Here is a 22,779-nt window from a genome sequence, read left to right as displayed (position 1 = left end):
AGAGAGAGAGAGAGAGAGAGAGAGAGAGAGAGAGAGAGATTTCTATAGGACACTCCTAGGATCCTGAAGAGGGATTAGCGACCTTCAAAGGAGGGCCGAACGATCTTTCAGATTTTGATGTGCTAAATCTGACTTTGTCACCGGCTGCGCGGTTTCCTTTCAGTTACCCGAATTTTAATATTTTGAGTATTAGCGCTCTTGAGTATGGCTTCTGCAGTGCAATATAGTCACTACTTGTGTCCCTGGTGCAACCTCAAAGACAAAATCTTTAGTTTTATATTTTTTTTTTATTCTAATTGTGTTTAATATTTGACCGAGAGAGCAAGATGGAGTGGTGGAGATGTTGGAGTAACTTATGATTTTTTTAATATCTTTTCGGTAACGCATCTACTACTACTACTACTACTAATAATAATAATAATAATAATAATAATAATAATAATAATAATAACCCATCACTTTCTTGTTTTATATACGAGTATTTTTGACAATAATATTAACAACAACAGCATCTATAATGATAAAAACATTTATAGTAGCCAAACAAAGATGATAATAGTAACAAAAGTATCATAGTTAACAATAGCAATAATTATAAAAACAATAGCAACTGTAATATCAACAGTCTCCTTCATTATTAAACTTTGCTTTCATGTTGTGATTGTTATTAATACTGTATAATACAAGTCTCATCACTGTTGTACTTGAGTTTCTTGTTTCAGGAACTTGAGAAATAATAAAAGGTGACAAAAGTGACATCCATAATTTCTCTGTTACATTGTCTTTGCAAGCACAGAAGGGATTCCGCTCGTGATATATGTAAGAAACTTAATCCTCACTGATTTACGTCGAGACAGAGATTGGGTGTGTTTTTTCTTCTCAGATTTAGTTTATGGTGATCGAATCCGCTGGTTTTTTGTTACAGTTGCGGAGAATTTGAAACTTTAATTACACTCAACCTGAATGATTTAATCCATAAAGAAGAGCACCCAAGTCGGTCGTTTATTCTCCTAAACTTCTTTCGGCCTTGACAGCTCCGGAATGAATTCATATAATCCCAACGATAAATTTCTCGATCACCCACCCTGTCGCTTATATACTGCAGAAACCAAATTGTCGGTAATGGAATACGCAACATTTACAGTACTTTGTGAAATATAATTGTTGATGTGTTTTTCGTGATAGCGCTTCGTATACTAGAGAAGAAGAATGAATGTTTGTGTCTTTTTTTTTTTTAAAGGAGAGCACCTAGATGGACGAGATGACAAATATTAATGACTGTGTTGAATCCAACCCCATTACCTTAATGCACGTACTTGTTCTCACTCGTAGTAGGACACGGAACGAGTCAAAACACAAACAATCCTCCCTAAATGAACAGGAGAAATGACAACATAAAACGGACGCTTCACTATAAACCCAATTTGCACGTCTAGTTTTGAGTGATATATGACGATCTGGTGATATGACAAACGTGGCCGAAAAGTGGAAATTCAGCGAAGGAAGAAATCGCTTTTGAATATGTAATGATAGGATCTGTGACACGTTAGTGATAAAATATACTAAAATAATAAGCGTTTTTGTTCGAGAGGGATGGCTTTCTCGTGCTGTTTGCAGCTGAACTACTCAGATTTAGGTTAGGTTTACTAGAGCAAGTTGCCTATGGCGCAGTTTGCCTTGGTACCTAGTTTAGTTTTTATAGCTAAAATTGGCTGCTGATCCATTCAGCGTGACTTTTATATCGGCTATTTAACGTAGATTGTATATCATGGCTGGTATTCCATCTATGTACCTTGTCTTTTTAGTAGGAGCTGGCACTAGAAATATTTAGCTTAAGATTTGTAGCTGGAGTTGGTCGCAGATATTTTCAGCCTAAGTTTTATAGCGGGAGATAATTGTGTAACGGTTTAGCCTGGACCAGTCGTCTCAACCAAGGGGAAATTTCAGAGCTTCAGAGGGGAATTGTGACTACAGATTGGCAGGCTCAAACTGGCTCTAGGACCACACAAAACGCAGAGCACACCGGTCCGCACTATGAGAGGTCACTCTGGGCTTTCTCTCCGCTAGCCTGTGTGTTTGTGTTAGTATTTTGTGGCATATTATTTGGAATGCACCTTTTGAGGCAGACAATTATTTTAGAAAAGGGGAGGGGACTGACGTTCTGACATATGGTGAAAGGGTGCATGGGCCAAAAAAGGTCGAGAACCACTGGCTTAGACTTTTGTTACAACTGCGGGCTACATAGCTCAGGTTTTGTAGCAGGAAATAACCACAGGCCTATTTAGTTTAAGTATCATGGAGCTATTCAGTGTAAGCCTTGTAGGAATAGTTGGCTTGAGTGTAATTTTGGTTTGTCTAATTCAGTTTTCGTAACGAAAGGTTAGTCTTGGAGCAAGTGGAAATTATAAAGAGAAAAATCATAGAAACGGCAAGGAGTTTGATTTTAATATCAGCCAAGGTATACATAAGATTGATTCACTGCTTGGTCAAGGAGGCTGATTACCAAGAATAGCTGGACGAGGTAGGCACAGTTTCAGTTCACTTCATTTATCACTTTATATTATAGTTATTATTATAGTTCAAAGAATCACTCAGACAGACTTCCATCAAAATGACATGACATTTCGAAATAAGGCCACTACTGTGGTCACCCTATACATCATGATATGGCCTTTGTTACAGACAGGAATAGATCGAATAGTTATTTTCTGCTAATTACTTGATGAAAGTGTTCTTCATTTAATATTACACGTTAAAAGCATATACTCCTACCGATGTCATTCCGAAGTTGAAAGCCTTCGCGCAAATTGCGGGCGACAAAAGGCTGATGATTTTTGTGCCGGAACTATCTTCCGCTTTCCTGTAGTTTGGTGGTAATTAACTCGCCTTGTGGTAACTGTAATTGGGGCTGTGTAAGTGCTGCTTGTAGTTATTTTCATTTGCCTGTAGTCCTGCTTTTAAAGGCGGTGATTAATTTGACTGATGTTGATCTTTTTAATGTGAATGATGTTACTCGGAAGTCTCATACACTTTTGCTTAATTTTGCTGATTCATTGTTCATTTGGCACTTGTTTATTTATTAAATGGTTGTTACTGTGTTGGAGTTTAGTTATTCGTTTGTATCCGAACTGTACTTTACTTCTCTTGTTTTAGCTCCTTTTTCCTCATCCCACGGGAAGAATTTTGCTTAACAATTTCATAGCTAACTTAACTTGCTACATGTGAATGTGCGCACTATGATAATGACAATAATAATGATTGTCATAGAAAAAATTATGACAATTTTGCATTGTTGTTTAATATATATATATATATATATATATATATATATATATATATATATATATATATATATATATATATATATATATATATTTATAGCATCTATTGGTCACTTTTACCAGATATATATGTATTTGTAATAGCCACAACACTCTTTAACTTCTCGAATTCGTCGCGCTTTTTGGATACGCTTGTCACTACAAAGCCTTAAGATCCAAGTGGAAGAAATTTGAAGTGGTTATGATGCCCGATAGCGGGAAACGAACCCGCGTCAACATAACCACGACGTTGTCACGTTGCCTACCTGACCTCGTCGTGATTATGGAGACGCGGGTTCGTTTCCCGTTACCGGACATCATAACCACTTCAAAATTCTTGCACTTGAAGCTTAGGGCTTTGTAGCGACAAGCGTATCCAAAAAGCGCGACGAATTCGAGAAGTTAAAAGGGCATTGTGGCTATTAAAATTACACACACACATCTATGTGTATATATATACATATATGTATATACAGTATACACACATATACTGTATATATACATGTAAATGATAAATATTTTATTTTTTTGTTTTAGTTCATGCACATTTTGTGATCATCATGAATAATATCACTGTTAAAAAGACTACGTTCATTTCTGAGAACGAATCTTTTTGCCTTTCTTTGTTCTCCCGTACCTGTAGTTGTATCACTTGATTAACAGAAAATATGAAATGAAAATAATATTAATAATAACAACATAAGCAGATTCATTGCAGACACTACCACTATCGTCAATATTATGTAATGATAACATTATCATAACTAAAAGCATAATATCCATAGCTCTCGCAATACGACCATATATTTTCACCTTTTTTTTTTTTCCCCTGATAGATCATCGGCGTAAATGATTCTCCTGTGATTAGCCACAATTACGGTCTTAATTACACCTGGGTGCTTGTAATTACCGTAAAAGGTATATCTTAAATATACGCCATCATACGTATCGCTTTTTTTCGCCCTGTAATTATTGATAGAGGCGTGGCAGGTGTTCTGGTAATTACCCCTGAAGTGGGAATGAAGTGATTTGACGTATGGTAACACCCGCCGGTCTGTCCTATCCCACATTATTAGCGAAAATGGGAATCGTGCGTCGTAAATGGATAAATTACAGAGATGTTTGTGAAAGTTATTGCGTAATTAAGAACAGAATTCGTTCGTAACGAATCAGCAATGCCTTGATTGGTTTGGGTGACTGCTTTATTTCTCTTTACAGAAAAGCTATGGAATTCTATCTCTGCTTCTGTTTCCACGATTTATATATTTTTCCTTCTCTTAAAATGTGTGTTTGTCATTTCTTCCCGGGTTGCGACTGAGAGAAAGAGAATGTGCAGCAACAAATAGGTAACTGCTTATTTCTCTTTCCGGCAGAGCTGTGGAATTCTCTCTCAGCTTCTTTTTTCCACAATTTGTATATTCTTCCTTCTCTTAATAAGTAGGTTTGTCTTTTTTTTCAGGGTTTCGACAGAGAGAAAGAGAAAGAAAATGCAACAACGAATAGACAATTAAAAGTTTGCTTTTAAGAGATTTTACATTAGCAAAAGTTATTTCGCTATTATTGTTTTGTTTTTGTTATTATTGTTTTTACTAGGCAAAATGTGCATGATTCAAACTGAATAACTCAACGTTGCCATAACTTGCAAGGGAAGCCCCAAGTAGGAAAAATATTTAAAAATTAGAGAAAACAGTTGGGTGACAGCAGTATATTGAACTGAACTGACATGAAATATTAAAGGCTTGGATCTTTGTTTCAGATTACTCTAAAGTAGAACAAATATTTCTGCTTTCATTTATCTACATAAAAACTGAATTTGCATTCTTGAGTACTCAGAAACAGTCTTTTATTCTGATATTTTTGTAAAACGAAATTCTATATTTCTTATCCTACAGCGGTTGTTAGGCGTCCTCAGATATATCCTCCAGTTGTCCTACTACGGGCTTTGGGATATGCCTTTAGATTTCCTAAAATACGATTTCTGAACGTCATTAAAGAGGACATCTCAGTAACTATACCAGCTGGTACCCGCGATTTAATACCTCTTTGAAATATAAAAATTCCACGACACCCTTTCAAAAAGGACCATACTGAATATTTTTCAAATATGCCCAATACGCATCATAGAAGTCTCTGGAATCTCTTAAAAAAATGTCCACCATATGTCAAGTGGTTGCTCTTAAGACTCTTTTGACCGATTTGTGAAATTTAGGCTGACTCGCCAAGCACTGAAGGGCAGCTTTCTGCCATTTACAGCTCAATAAAGTAAAAAGAGAGAGATGGAGTGGCTGGACAGCAAGATCAAGAGACCCAGAAAATAAAGGATATAAAGTACAAGGATCTACTGTAAAGGTGGAACTTGGAGGAAGCCGCACAGTTGCACTAAAAAGTAGCATTTTTTATTATTATTATTATTATTATTATTATTATTATTATTATTATTATTATTATTATTATTATTATTACCCAGAAGATGAACCCTACTCGTACGGAACAAGCCCACCAAAGGGGCCACTGACTTGAAATTCAAGTTTCCAAAGAGTATGGTGATCATTCGAAAGAAGTAAGAGAAGGTATATAATGGGAAATACAGAAAGAGGAGGTCAGTCATTAGAAAAACAGATAAATTAAGGCTGAATAAAGGAAGCGGGAGAGGAGGTTAAGCAAATGACTAAAAAGTGGGTGCAGCTAAGGGTCGTAGGGTCGCTGCAAACACCCTTTAGTAATGCCTACAGTGCACCACGTTGTTAAGAAACGTCCAGAGGCCGTTAGAAACGTGCATATAGCCTTCAGCGTCCCACGAGAAAGGTCTTCGATAAGCGATAAGAGGGGACGAGAGATGACGCGCCGTGCATGAATAAATGAAGACGGGAGGGGAATTAGAGGGGAAAGTTAAAGAGAAAAAGAGGCAAAAAGAGGAATATCCTACAGGGGAAGAACAGGTGGCACTGGGATTAATTAAATAGGCTTTTTTATATCAAAGGAGCCGTGTAATTAAGATGAAGTATTAATCCGTATGATACCTAATTGTCTGAGGTTGGAAGAAGGGAGGAGGGAGGGAGGGAGGGAGTGCGTGGGTGTTTATATCATACCTCCTCTCTTTTGGATACATACATACATTATATATATAGATATATATGAATACATATAAATCTATACATATATATATATATATATATATATATATATATATATATATATGTATATGTATACAGGCATGTATGTATGTAAATATGTATGTAAGTACTCCGTGAGCATTTATTAACAAGAAAGGACGTATGATACAAACATCCACGTGCTATATATATATATATATATATATATATATATATATATATATATATATATATATATATATATATATATATATATATATATATATATATATATAGTGTGTGTGTGCGCGTATGTATGTATGTATGTATGTATACAATGTTAGTTGACCTCTTGCAATAAACGGTAAGTAATAAGTAATACCTCTAAAAAGGTCCTATTTGGTAATACCTGAACATTTTCAACGCAAAAAAGGCTCGATCTCATATCTGGATGTATTTTTTCTATTTATTTTAACACTAATCCTATTTAAATACTTTTTATATACAGATTTACATAATTATTTTTCCTGTCACACCCAATTTTTAAAACCTTTATTTGCCCTTAAATATTCCCGTGGATGCAAGACAGCTTCGTACCCCTTCCTAAAGGAACATACGGTTCGGCAACCTGTTCTTCTCTATTCTGTTATTCTTCGGAATTCTCTCACTACTGTCGTATACCACGAGTCTTATCAGCTCCATTCCTTCGAGAGACAAGTCTAGGGCTTCCCTTTTTCCTTTTCCTTCTTTTTGTATCTTTGGGGTCTGGGCATATGAAGGGCATCATGTTGGCCATTAATCTGAAAGCCAATGTCTTTGTGTTGATAACAGAAGACATCACGTCTCCAGTCAGTCCAAACAGGAGCCACTCTATCTTTCAACCCCACTCTCTCTCTCTCTCTCTCTCTCTCTCTCTCTCTCTCTCTCTCTCTCTCTCTCGACCAATAACGCGACACGTGACCTTTCATGTGACGCGGTGTCGTGTTTGATCTGATGAATTGTGATGAAAGAGTTGTGATAACTCATTTTCCCTCCCGTTAAATATTATTGTCATTGTTGTTATTGTTACTATTGTTGTTGTTTTTGTTGATTAATTTTGTAGTCATAAAAGCATCGTTATCAACGCCAAACGAATTTATCGCCCTTTCATACTGTAAGTAGTTTTAGGAACCTCTATTATATTGTTACCATAAATTACAATTCGAGATAAATTACCATGAATTTATATCAAAATTGTATAAATCGTAATATGATAAGACAGTTTATATACACATATACACGTCCTTACATACACATACATTACATATAAATTTATATATATATATAAAAGAATATCAAATATATTCGCAATTCTCGAATTTGATGTGCATTTAACATTGTTTTTAAAGAATTGGCTCTTATCAGTATAACAACATAATCTTAATAGTAGCTTTAATGAGCTAACTGCGATTTAATTATATATATATATATATATATATATATATATATATATATATATATATATATATATATATATATATAATTATAATAATAAAAAATTTCCATATAAACGTATTGTGTCCATTTATCTTTTTTTTTTTTTTTACCACTGGCTACTAATATGAACAAGCAGAATTCAAGGACGATTATTAACGAACCGGCGATTACGACATACCACCTCGACCCTCTCTTACATTACCGCATTTTCTGACGGCATGGTTGCACTAGTAACTATACTCGTAGTTTTGGAGAAACAAATCCACAGTTATGTATGGGTCAAATATATTTCTAAAAATCTATACAGAGAGGTTGAAATGGGGAATCGAACAGATTCCCGAAAGCTCTCTCTAGAGATTCAGTTTTAAATATATTTGTACTCATTCATAACCGTGGATTTGTTCTCCATTTCGAGACTCATGCTACTATGAGTATTTTAATAATAATAATAATAATAATAATAATAATAATAATAATAATAATAATAATAATAATACTATAGAGATTCAGTTTTACATGTATTTGTACTCATTCATAACCGTGAATTTGCTTCTCCTTTTCGAGACTCATGCTGCTATGAGTATTTTTTAATAATAATAATAATAATAATAATAATAATAATAATAATAATAATAATATGGAGATTCAATTTTACATGTATCTGTACTCATTCACAACCGTGGATTTGCTTCTCCATTTCGAGACTCATGTTGCTAAGAGTATTTTTTAATTGTAGTTCTCCTCACTTACAGATAACGATAACGCTTCAGTCAACGCGACCAAAATAACTTCCCACGTCGGTATTAGCATAGCCACCTGGCGAACGAAAGGAAAAACTTCTAAGGAAAAACTTTAAGTGAGAAATTCGGTAAATATCGTATTTACCTTTTGACATAATATCTTCATCACCATATCCATGGCGGCAGCTCCCGCATTTATTTACTTTCCTCCATTCGCCTTTTTCTGCTTTTCAGTACTTCCCTCTTTTTCGGGTATCCGGTTCCAACCGAGACTTCTAGTCAATCGATATTCTTTGTGGTTCGTCTGTTATTTCAGGTGGGCCTTGCAGGGTAGACCTGTTTGTTTTCTTTTCTCTCTTTTTTTCTGATTTTGGCTGCCAGGTTTCTGTTTCGTGCGCGCATGCGCACTGCGTGAGCTTAATAATTGTGGACTTAACTATGCCTGCATCTGTTTGCAATTCTGTCTCCTTTTGTTTACAAATGCTTTCAAATTATTTCACCAGCATCAGCAGCTTCCCTTCTCCATCACAGATATCGGCTGATATCTGCCACTTCGCACTCCACACGGGAGTATTATCTCTGATTTGGATGTGGTTATTGATTCTCACCTCGCTGCACAGAAATACTCACGCGCACCCGCACAAGTTTGCCGTTTATAATGTTCTTTTCAAGTGGGTGTATCAAGAATACTTATTTTTTCAGTATCAATATAATATTGTCATTACAGGAAATTGCACCCCTTACACTGCACACAATCACTATATATATATATATATATATATATATATATATATATATATATATATATATATATATATATATATATATATATATATATATATATATATATATATATATATATATATATATATATATATATATATGTTTTCTGACACACATCAGGATCGAACTCAGCTCTGATGTGAGTCAGAAATTTATTTCTGTTCCACACGTCATTGTGCTTTGATTTTTATATATATATATATATATATATATATATATATATATATATATATATATATATATATATATGTGTGTATATATAAATATATATTTGTGTATATATATATATGTGTGTATATATAAATAGTGTCAGTAAGCATAGTTACAATGTTTAATAAAAACTGAAATCCTTTTCATATGCAACTGAAATAAAGGACGCTCCATCGCATCCACTACCATATCATTACCAATAACTCTCATTACCTGAAGAATGAGAATCATTACCATTTCATAACAATCGCAATTACATCCGTAATTCCATTTTTTGTCTCTCTAACGCAACCGTTTTTACGCACGCACGCGCCATGCTCACTTGTATTTGCAAACGGCATGATTAACTACAGTCAGTAATTTCTCTTGAGTAACTATGAAAAAGATAAATAAAAAAAAAGAAAAAACTCGCTGTAGATCGTCCGCCATCAGGTGTGGGGAGAGGTATAACACGTGCAGACACTAAAAAAGAAGAAAAAAAAGTGTTGCGTGTGTGACGTCACGGCAGCCGTCAAGCGTGTCATTGGCACTATTGTGGAAAAATTAATTTGAAATTCATGTTCAGACATATGTCTGAGTGACTGCACGTGTAAAGAATAAAAAAATGTGGCGTATATTTAACCGTTTGTTGGTAGCAATTGAGTAAGTATTAAGATGGTAAAAAAGTTTGACTTGAAAATTATACAACATACATTTGTATAGAAGTCTTAAGTTGTAAACCAACGATAAACAGGAGATTTTAACACTTGGGTATGTGTGTGTGTATATATATATATATATATATATATATATATATATATATATATATATATATATATATATATATATATATATATATATATATATATATATATATATATATATATATATATATATATTATATATATATGTGTGTGTGTGTGTGTGTACATCAATATTATAATGAAGAGAGGGAGAGAGAAAGAGGGAGAGAGCGAGATTTCAGATGCACGCTCGCTATAACCATCTGTAATATCCCAATTACCATAAGCGCAGCATTGATTAACCTTCGTAACCCGTGACCTGTCCTCCTCCTGTTGTGACAGTGGGCCAGGAAAATGGTCTCATTGCGCCGCTAATAACCAGTAAGTGAACACATGGCGCGAAGAATGGCCCCGGTGTGGGTGGGTGGAGAGAGAGGCGGGAACGAGGGGGTGGCGGGAGAAGGAGCAGGTTATATAAAAAAATATGAGTTAATCAAGGAGAGATAGAAGCTCTTTTTTTTATTTAATAATACGAAAACTCCTTTTTTTTTAATGAAAACCATATTCTTTGGAAGTTTGAATTTCAAGACAATGGCCCTTTTAGTGGGGTTGTTCCATATAAATAGGGTTCATCTTCTGAATAATAATAATAATAATAATAAAGCCGAATGTAATTTTAGGCTACTGGATCAGCATCTAAACAGTCTTTTTCCACTATACTGGAGAGTTTTAAGCTCTACTCTAAAACAATACGACTACCAAAGACTCATTATAAAAAAATTAGATGCATTACCGTGTCGCTACTTTTTTTTCCAAAACCATAAGACTGGCAGTGACTCGTTATCAAAAATGAGAAGCATTACCGCTTCGTGACTTTCCAACCGGACCTATAATTTGATTTTTTGTCTCCGTGACGCAATCGTTTTAACGCACGCACATCTCCTAGTCGAGTCCCCACAACAACATGATTAACTGTCCTAATAATCGCTTTAGAATAGATATGAAGGCAAAAAAGGGGTGAAAGATAGATAAAAAAAAATAGGACAAAAAACCCACTGGGGATCATCTGCAACAGGGGGGAATATTCACCACGTGCAGTCTCAGCAAATTCGATTTAAAAACGAAAAATAAACAAAAATGAAGTAATGAAAGAAAGCGTGCAAGGCTTGATACATTAGTCTCGTTTCTCAAAGCATGGAGGATCATGAGTCAGGGAATATGGAAACAGGGGCGAGAATTCCAAAGCTTGGCGGCATAGGGAGAGAGATATATTCGAATTGCTGATTACCGAGTAATAAGTCAGGACTCTGGGATAATTAAGGAGACAAGTTTGGCTTGAAGGGAGATGGTTCAATAGGATAAGAGGATAAGGCTGTGAAGGCAAACAAGGCATAATATTAAAAACTATATGTAGATAAAAGGCTAAAGAAACCTTATTTATCAATGACTGAGAACACTGAGCTAATAAAGAAATAGGAGAATAAAATGAAGAAATGAGAAAATTTCACCAAATGAAAATATAAAAGACAAACAAGTGAACGGAGAAAGTAAAATATCTACCAAAAATAAAAGGAAATCAATAAATCTTTCCAAGAATCAGAATTATTCTTCATTTTGTGCACTTCTCCGCTATTTCCTCTTCCTTCTATTTCCTCTCCCTACCCACTCCCCCCCACTTCCATCCTCTCCATCCCCTCCATCCCATCATTCACCCAATTCCGCCCACGCAATATCGTCAAGAGCAAAAAAAAAGAAAAAAGAAAAAACTCAATAACATCTCTCGTCCGTCCATATTATAGTGGTGAAGAGTGGAGGGTTTCAGCGTAATTACGATTCCCTTTTTCAAATCATGTTCGGTTAATTGAGCGCCACCACCTGTTCTTCTCCCACCCTCCTCTCTCTCTCTCTCTCTCTCTCTCTCTCTCTCTCTCTCTCTCTCTCTCTCTCTCTCTCTCGGCTCAAAACCGAGAGGATTGAGTTCACTCTCGAGACGAAGAGGGAACGGAATAAGCGCGTTCGTTTCCTTTCAAAGAAATATTTTTGTTAGTAGACTGTTGCGGATCGCAGCTGGGGTAGAGAGAGAGAGAGAGAGAGAGAGAGAGAGAGAGAGAGAGAGAGAGAGAGAGAGAGAGAGAGAGAGGAGTGATCAGTACGCTGAAAATTTAAACAACGTTGGATTTGGTCACTATTTTGCATGGGTGATCACCAAGAATAATTAGACGCCGTTAGCACATAAACTCCTTAAATATTCGCAGAGCAGGGCGTGGGGCTAGCAACCTCACCCCAAAAATATTTGGACAGAACAAAAAGGGTCGCACATGAGTGTATAGTCTCAATTTCATTTCTAAATAACCGTCGTAGATAATTACAGTGAGTTACCTCATTACAAAATCGAATTAATCCTGAAAGTTGATATTTATATTTTTATTTAAATACAGAGGCCGACTGAAATGCAATCTAATATTTTTGTGCATCCAACATAGAGAAAACAAAACAAAGGGAGAAGGAAGAAATAAATTTGTAAAAATAGGGGAGAGCAGAAGCATGAACAGAATTCCGAAGCTTGGAAAGAAGAAGAAAAGCTCCCTCTCCAATTCACCTGAAACTTCACCAACAAGCTCACTGGATAAGCTCACTAACCATCTCATATGAGAGCTGATAAACCAGCTCACTTGGAAAGACCATAAACTAACTCTTCGGAAGAGCTCACCAGTTCATCTGAAAAACCTGTAAACAAACAAGATAATTTACAGAGCTTATCAGCCAACTCACCTCCAGTAATGGCTGCCCAACCAACTGACCTACAGTAGCCAGTAACCCTGTAAAGGCCGGTAAAAGCAAAGTTGCATTCATGAGTCAAGGCGACAGGTGCTTAGTCAGTGATTACGCTATTCAATTTTTGGATTAATCCCTGTCAAATCCCCGTCGGTCAATGTATCTTAAATATGCAAAAGATTAAATATGTAAAAGATTAATCCACTGTATTCCTCCCGTTAAGATCACGGAAGTTGTTGTGCATTTAAAAGACCGGATTCAATCATTCTGATGATATCTTTTCTGATTGGGAAATTGACTGAGGAATAAATTGATTTCAGCTGAATTGACTCCATATGTTGTATAGTGTACCTGTTTGCTCATGAGAGAGAGAGAGAGAGAGAGAGAGAGAGAGAGAGAGAGAGAGAGAGAGAGAGAGAGAGAGAGAAAACGGAAATACAAAAAATCTCAAAACAGGAGAACTGCGTTCTGGAGAGAAAGATATTTACAGATAGATATTAAGATAGACAGTAAAGAGAGAGAGAGAGAGAGAGAGAGAGAGAGAGAGAGAGAGAGAGATCGCAAAACAGCACTGCGTCCTTGGAGAGAGAGAGAGAGAGAGAGAGAGAGAGAGAGAGAGAGAGAGAGAGAGAGAGAGAGAGAGAGAGAAGAAATACCTCTCAATGCCGTTCTTTTGGTAATCCGATATCTAGGCATAGCGTATAATATACGGACCAATTGTGTCAACAACGAAAGCAGAGACCCCAAAAGTTGCCGTGGATGCGTGGCCCAAGGTTATCATATTCTGAAAAGGAGGCGGAGAATTGCGGAAACAAATTACAAAATGAGGACAGATGACTAGTTCTCTTCTTGCTTCAGCGTTCCCTGATTGTCTTAATACTCCGCATTTCAAAGAGTGTTTTTATTTTCTTTCTGGATTAGAAAACGTATACTTCTAAGCAGTGGCGTCGCTATGGGGGGCCAGGGGGGCCCGGGCCGCCCCCCCAAGTCAGATGCTTGGCACCCCAGTTGAAATTCCCTTTGTAGCTAAACTTTTACCCTTTGGTGGTCAAAAGCAGAATTATAGTTATAGGTTTTTAACATAAATGACATGTCTGTTGACGATAGTTTGATCCAACTTAATGTTATCAACTTATGTATGAAGTGATTGAAACTATAGTTACAATTTTGAATAAGCGCAATGCAATTTGCAACTGCTGCTTAGAGTTACTTTCCAGGGAGAGGAGGTGAAGGTGAAATGTGATAGATTAAAATTTTGAAGAGATTTTGGAGGGTCATAAGTCTTTCGTGTTATTGATGATATACACTCTTTTGACATATTTACATGACAAGGATATTATACTATAGTGGAATATTAAAACTTCACAATAGAAATTAGGCTAGTGTTGAATATAAGGTTGTGAGAAAATTTACATTACAGTACTTGATCATTTTGCATATAGTATGTTGAAAATTAATTGAAAATTGAGCTCTACAATTTCAAATACTGGTTTACTAATTACTAATACTAGTATTTTCCTTCATTCACATGGATATATACATTTCGAGAGTAGTATATTTTACTAATTACAGAATTGGTACGTTAGTTTTGTGTAATCTTTTATCCCCCAAAAATATCTTGGCCCCACCTAGGCGCCCCCGCTGATGGAATGCCAGCTACGCCACTGCTTCTAAGTGTACATTTTTTCATATTCAATCATAATTTAAACGGCCCTTTCATATGTTACTCTTGGCTAAATAATAATAAAAAAAAACAGGTGAGTAAATGGTACTGTTTTGTGATCATCATTCTTTTTTTTTTTTTTTTAAGATTCACTCCTATTAAGTCTTACTTCTTCATAATCTTCCCTACTTTTATTTTCTTCACTATCCATATTCCTTTTCAAACTTCTAGATATCCTCCCTTTTATTCTTCTACTCTTTTCTAACTGTTCACGCATTTTCACTCGTACTTCAAAAATACTTTCCTTATATTTTAACCTCATCAGCTTTATTCCTCTTGCTTATTACCACAAAACCTTTAATGCATTTAACATACTTCGTTGTTGTAGGATAAATGTCGTTGTTAAAGAAAAGTAGAATTTAACAATGGTCACACCCTTGAAGCAGCACATGTTTCATTTCTGAAAGGTAACTTATTATTGCTGTTTAGTCTCTTTTCCATTAGCACGACTTATGACGAGGATCTAAGCATATATATGTAAGTGGGCGTCACAAAAGAAAAATAGTATAGAATACAGGAATGAAGACACATTAGACAATGATATAGAGCAATGAGATAAGAATACATAAGCCTTTGAAATGACAAGAACCAATAATATTTTGAAGTGGATTAAAACAACAAATTCAGAATATATTTTGATGCAACGATATCACTTAGGAAATGAATAAATAGTCCAGTAAAACAAAGCAAAGCTTTAAATCAGATCTCAGTTATCATGGCTGCTCTTAAGAAGAAATCCTATTGGATCATTTAATTAAGCCGCTCCCGTTCCGAAATACCTTGGACTATCTGTTTAATGAAGAGAGAGAGAGAGAGAGAGAGAGAGAGAGAGAGAGAGAGAGAGAGAGAGAGAGAGAGAGAGAGAGAGAGAACCCGCAGTGTTATGAAGAAGCCCTTCTTGTTAATCACATGTGGGATGCAGCCTTCCATGAGATGAAAAACTCTCCCTTCCAGCTTCCAAAAGCTGTTCTGGATTAAGGCACACACACAAACATATATATATACATACATATATATATATATATATATATATATATATATATATATATATATATATATATATATATATATATATATATATGTATGTATGTATGTATGTATGTATGTATGTATGTATGTATGTATGTATGTATGTATGTATGTATGTATGTAGCATACACACACACATATATGTATATATTTGTGTGGTGTGTATGTATGCAAATATATATATATATATATATATATATATATATATATATATATATATATATATATATATATATATATATATATATATATATATATATATATATATATATACAGTATATATTTGTGTGATGTGTATGTATGTATGTATGTATGCAAGCATATATAAATAAATATATATACATATATATACGGTATATATAAATATTTGTATGGTGTGTATGAATGTATGTATGCGTATACTAACGTACTGACGGAGACACAGAACATGTGATAAATAAAGGAAACAAAGGTTAAGAGGTTTCTAAGATATGCGGCCACAACGCACGCACAACAGGTCACTTGCTGTCTGTTTTGCTTACGTGGGAGGTCGTCAAGTAAATGGCCTTATTTGTCAAAAACTCAGGAAAATAGGAAAAAGTACTCCTAACATTGGAGCAACTGGTTTTAGTGTAAAAGTATGTCTCAGAGAGAGAGAGAGAGAGAGAGAGAGAGAGAGAGAGAGAGAGAGAGAGAGAGAGAGAGAGAGAGAGAATGACTGTTTTCCAAGTGTATTGCCCTTGAGTTACTGAAGGAGTCTCACTGCGAATTACTTGGAATTAAATTTCATAAATCATTTATAATATAATTTCCAGGACTAGTATTAACAACCTTTGTTTTGTTCTACAGTTAGATTTATAGGCTAAGAACAAACACCCAATGTATGAATTAGTTTTAGCTATACAAGTGTTAGATCAGTGTCTACCCAATGTCCTTGAGAATAGAGATAATTAATCTAAATATAAAAAGCAAAAAATCATGTAGAATTTCTGAATTAGGCAGAAGTTTAAAAAGAAGGTGGAATTGCTAAAGCTGAGAGATAACGCACGGGTCTTTGGGGGCGGAAGTTATCTCAAAGGTATATTAAGAGAGCAGAGAAACTTTATTAATAGATAAAAGTTGCAGAAATTTGTGACATTTGGAACTGGAAATGGAATATAAAATTCAGGCCAAACGCCAAGCACTGGATCCTATGAGGTCATTTAGCGTTGTAAACAATTAAGAAACAATCACTGTTAAGAGAAGCGAGAAAGTACAATGGAGGAAAGAGAATATGAATGGAGATAGAGTAAAAGGAATGAAGGGGATTGAAGCTAGGGGCCGAGGGACGCTACAAAGAACCTTAAGTAATGCCTACAGTGCACCGCGTATTAGTGAAGTTTGAAAACGCTAGCGGTGATGAGATATAACAGAAATTAAAACCCACATCGGATCTATAATAAGTGCTTTTATGAATGACTTAATAATGAAAATGTCTCACTTATGTAGGTACCGGAGAATAAAGAGTTCAAAAACAGAAAAACTCATTAAAAGGCGACTCATGAAACAGATAAGGTAACAAAAGATTTTCAAGCATGAGTTCCATTATTTGGAGTAGCACTTGAAAGAAGAATTTAGTAATTACAACCCTTTTGTTTTTTTCTGAAGCCACTCGGTAGCTCAATTGTTTTATAATGATAAGTTTGCAACTGCGTTCCTTTCCAAGAAATGACGAACATGGGCGAGTTACTGGCAGAATGCAGTAAAACCCTGAAAAATCAATTATCAGAAAGATAGAGCAAGCTCTATACAAACTGAGTGCAGCTGATGCAGCTGTCACATTGAATACTACATGTTTAAAAGAGAGTCTGCTACCTTTATATAATAATAATAATAATAATAATAATAATAATAATAATAATAATAATAATAACAATAATAATAAATCTATAGTATAGAAAACACTATCAGCACTGATTGTTTGTCCGCCTGTGATTTATGTGTCCAAACCTAGAATCACGCTGTTTTCAATAAGAGCGACAGCAAACATAGTTCCCATTTGACAGAGCTTCCTATTTCACATCGTGTGTACAGTAAGTGATATTTGAGAACGCCGTTATTTTCGGACTGAAACGCTTCAACAGTACATTAGCGTGAATCGATACGGGTATTGGTTTCCTTTAAGTGAAACAAGTTAGCCAACAGCGTCTTCGTGAGGAATTCAAGCACTGCGATGCATATCGGAGGAGGTTGTAAAAATCGCGGCGGACTTCGCGTGTAAAATGTGCTGGCGTCGTTACTTTGTAATGGAGGTCAATGAAGTGAAGGCGATTCGGAGCAACAAAGGCAAGTTGCTTTTCAGGGCAACAAAGGGAAGTTGTCTCGGGAAATAAAACAGCAAAGCTCTTTATTATACTGTACCGAAATGATTACCGTCGAATTGTGGGAGGTACGGAATGGGGTTGAATGAGTCATGAGAGTGTATATATTTATAAATAAATAAAAAGACAAGTAATTACATATCTACAAAGAACGCCGCTAACTCACGCATGCGCGCTCTCTCTCTCGCGCGCACACGCACACACACACACACACACACACGCAAAAGCTTCACCTATATCAAAGCTCATCACGCCAAGATAATGAGGTAAAGTTCTCTAAGAGTCGAAAATTAAAATGTTTTAGTTCGCAGCGTTTTAAAAGGCCCTAACTAAAGAAATCTGGTGGGATATAAAATTCCGTGGCGGCTCATTTTCATGTGTCCTTTGTAAGCTCACTTTGAAAGTCTTCATAATTTCTTGGTAGTTTCACCTTGACGAAGATATCGTTGTATAACAGGCATCTAATATTAGCTTTGTCGTCCTTGCAAATTTTCCACGTATTCTTGCGATAACTACAATAAGTTAAAAATATTTACCTTTTTAGGACCTGAATCAGCCTCTAAGCCAGTCGGCAAAATTGAACTTATGCATCTTTTTCTGCTAAAGGTACTCTCATAGATAGAGAATTTACATTGAGAAATGATATGTGATTATAGATCCGCTTTACATTCTTTAATATAGATTTGTAATCATGAATCCAACAGGAGCCTTGAGGTGTAGTCTCTCGAGCCTAGCCTGGAGTCAACAGTTTCCAGGCCGTGTGAGAATGAATGAACAGTTTATGTAGCAGTGGAGTAATTAGCATGCAAGCTACGTGGTTATGCATGCATTCACATGTATAAATTTACATTTATTCATGTGTACGCATGTACAGAGCATTCGGTGCATACACGCATATATATATATATATATATATATATATATATATATATATATATATATATATATATATATATATATATATATATATATATATATATATTATATACATGTGTGTGTGTGTGTGTGTGTGTGTGGCTCCAGGTATTACCATTTCAACATTCAGCAAGTATTCTGGGGATGAGGTTGCTGGGTCCGCACCCTGGCCAGTGAGAGTAAAAAGGGCATATGTAACAAAGGCTTAAGCTTTTCTTTGTGGCCACACATCAAAGTACTGACCAAACCCAACGGTACATGACTTCGCTGATCGATTACCAGAGGTATATCTGGGATGATGGACTGAACATAATATTCACATAAATACTGTGTATCTTCATACAAATTCATAAATGTATGCATACATATATTGGACACTGAATGCATCAAATTAATTATACATGCAAATAAACATGCATCTTTATGTGAGCGTAAAAAACAGGTGATGACTAATATACGATTTATTGACCAACTTGAAAAGTTACCCCAAACGTCTGACGTAAATAAATACATAAATCATTCTTTAAATTCAACTAATAATAGGTTATTCTAAATCTCCCCCAGAGCCACACCGCCCCACCCCCCCCCCCCGGCACCTCATTACACTGCTAACATCTTTTAAAATTTTCAATCTCTCCCTCTTGGGTGTAAAATCCGTAATGTTTCTTTTTCTGAGTAAAAAAAATGCATTTTAATTAAGCGTTGACCAAGCGTGACCTTTATCCGTTTCTGCATCAAGAATTTTTTTAAGTAAAATTCTTTCTGCCTGTCTCGCTCATTTCATGCACTTGAAAGAAATATTTTTCTGTCTCTCTCACTCTTTCCTCGGAGGCAATATTGTTCTACAGCGTGGACAAAGAACCTGTCGAAAGAAGAGTAAGGGTCCCGAAGATGCCGAGAAGTGCGAACTGACTTTCTTTTTGGGGGAAAAAGGCTTAACCGGTAAGCGTCGACTAAATAAGCAACCTTATATCAAAAACAGAGAGAGAGAGAGAGAGAGAGAGAGAGAGAGAGAGAGAGAGAGAGAGAGAGAGAGAATGGAATGAAATATAGAATTTTGGCCAAAGGCCTAACACTGAGTGCTGAAACGGAAATTGAGAGGTTTGAAAGGTGTAACAGGAGTAAAACCTCAAAGCAGTTGCACTATGAAACAATTGTTAGCAGAGGGTGGATAGCAAGATGGAAGAAAGAAAATATGAATGTCGTTACAGTAAAAGGAATGAAAGAGGTTGCAGCTAGGGGCCGAAGGGACGCCGCAAATAACCTTAAGTAATGCCTAAAATGCACCGCGTGAGGTGCACTGAGGGCACTACCCCCCTACGAGAGAGAGAGAGAGAGAGAGAGAGAGAGAGAGAGAGAGAGAGAGAGAGAGAGAGAACATATCTTGTTTATTTTTCTTATGTAGAAATTGCCCGAATGCTTCTAAAGTACGCGAGACTTATTGCCAACACAAGTCCTTCATAACAGCGAGCAGGTCCGAAATTGAAGGTGGCCGGGACCTGTGGACCGCACCCGAACCTCGTCGGCGGCATTACTATATATAAACTCATAACTACGAGAATCTATCCTTAGATTACTATAAAACTGCAAATCCTTTATTTATTACTGATTTCACTTAAGGCTACGTTTAATTGTTTGTGCTCCAGTGAAGTACTATTTTCATTCTCACACACTCATCTCTCCAACATTTGAACTTATTTTCTTGACTTAAATCAAGTGCCATCTTTCAAGAAGCAGGTCAAGTGCTTCCTTTATCTACCTAATACGAACAAACAAATATATATATATATATATATATATATATATATATATATATATATATATATATATATATATATATATATATATATGCACTCATAAAAATGTTTGAAATTGCATGCATTTAAACGTATCTGAATTAATTTTTTGGAAACTTCCGTACCATCTGCTGCTTCGCACATCTACGCAGAAGGCTCATCAGTACCGCGTCTAACAGCAGTCCCTACCTAGCCACCCAGAAGCACACCGTGCTATTCAACTCGCCCTTGCAGCTGTTATTGCTCCTCCGGATTATTAAAGCCCTTCATTTCCATTACCTTTTTCGCTTTATCAATCCCTTCTTGCAAACACTTTCAAACTCTCGCTAGATTTTGCAGTTTTTCTTCCCTATACCCGATCAGTACTACATCATCAGTAAATATCGTCCAGTACAACCTCCATTAACGACAGTTTATCTAGTCTCAAACTTTACATCTACACCGGATACCCATTCTCTGGTGTCTTGCATCACTCCATCAATAAAGACATTAAATAACAATGAAGACATTGCACTTCCTTGTTTCAGACACATTTCTACATCAAACCAGTCACTCTCCCATTTATCTCTCATACCATACACTTTCCTTCCATCAGGAAACTTTCAAAACATCTGCGCCATACGTCCTCCAGGTTGCATCTCTATCAGCTGTTTCATAGGCTCTTTGAAGGTACACACATGTATGTCAAGTATAGCTTTTTCCTTTACTCTCTGTCTTCTGACATGACTTTTCTAATAAATACAGGATTCACACATCCTCTTCCTTGTTTAAACCAACATTGTGTTTGCCTTATCAGTGCTGTTATTTATCCCATTTTCTCACTCGAAATCCTACCCTACACCTTCCCTGTTTACTAAGTAAAATTACGTCACTATACAGTATTTGTACGGTCTAATTTATGGCCTTTACAGTTAAACAGAGAAATACTGTAGCTATTCTTCTCATCCATTCTTTTGGAACCTGGTTAGTCAATTAATCAAACTTTTACATCTGCACTGTAGGATTTCACTTTTAATCACTTCAGTTCCTGTTGTATCTCCAATGTTCAGCCTCTCGTGTAATTCAACTCTGCCTCTTTGCCTTTCACAGTCTACAAATTCTGAAGTGATCGCTTCATAACCCAGGACTACATTCAGTTCAGTTATCATCTCTCCATCTCCATCTTTCAATCTGAGAGATCCACTGGCTCGTCAACCTTTCTGCCTACATTTACTTCTAAAGGGAACAACTTCCCCCTTAAGTATATGTTCATGTTCGCTACTAAGTTTTCATTACTTGCCTTCGTTTTTCTCATTATTGTCTCATTTCGTTGGATAACGACTTTATTCTTCCTATCTTCGTATAACTACAACAACTTCATTTCAAAAACTTCCTGATAAAATAAAGGCTAACATCTTCTGGAGCCACCTCTCTCTCTCTCTCTCTCTCTCTCTCTCTCTCTCTCTCTCTCTCTCTCTCTCTCTCTCTCTCTCTCTCATATATATATATATATATATATATATATATATATATATATATATATATATATATATATATATATATATATATGAATGTGAAATATTTTGTTAAACAGAACTCCAACGAATATAAGGAGCCCATAAAAATGCGTAAATGTAGAAAGTAAATGCTATATTTCAGAGACCAAACTGTCTCTCTCCTCAGGCAAAGTAATGAATGAGAAAAAGTTACAGAAAAGCGGTATTCATACCAGAAGGTCCATAGGTCAGCCGTTGCGTCACTCCAGTTGACAATTTCTCTTTAATCTTCTTAATCGCTGGTTGGAGGAAGATTTTATCTATAATATCTGAATCCCAGGCTCCTTTTGAAAAGTTCATCATATTTCTTTGTTTAATCAAAGC

Source organism: Macrobrachium rosenbergii, chromosome 25 (genome assembly GCF_040412425.1).
Source record: "Macrobrachium rosenbergii isolate ZJJX-2024 chromosome 25, ASM4041242v1, whole genome shotgun sequence".
NCBI lineage: Eukaryota > Metazoa > Arthropoda > Malacostraca > Decapoda > Palaemonidae > Macrobrachium > Macrobrachium rosenbergii.
The sequence above is the reverse complement of the archived record's forward strand: the minus strand, read 5'-3'. Positions refer to the sequence as shown.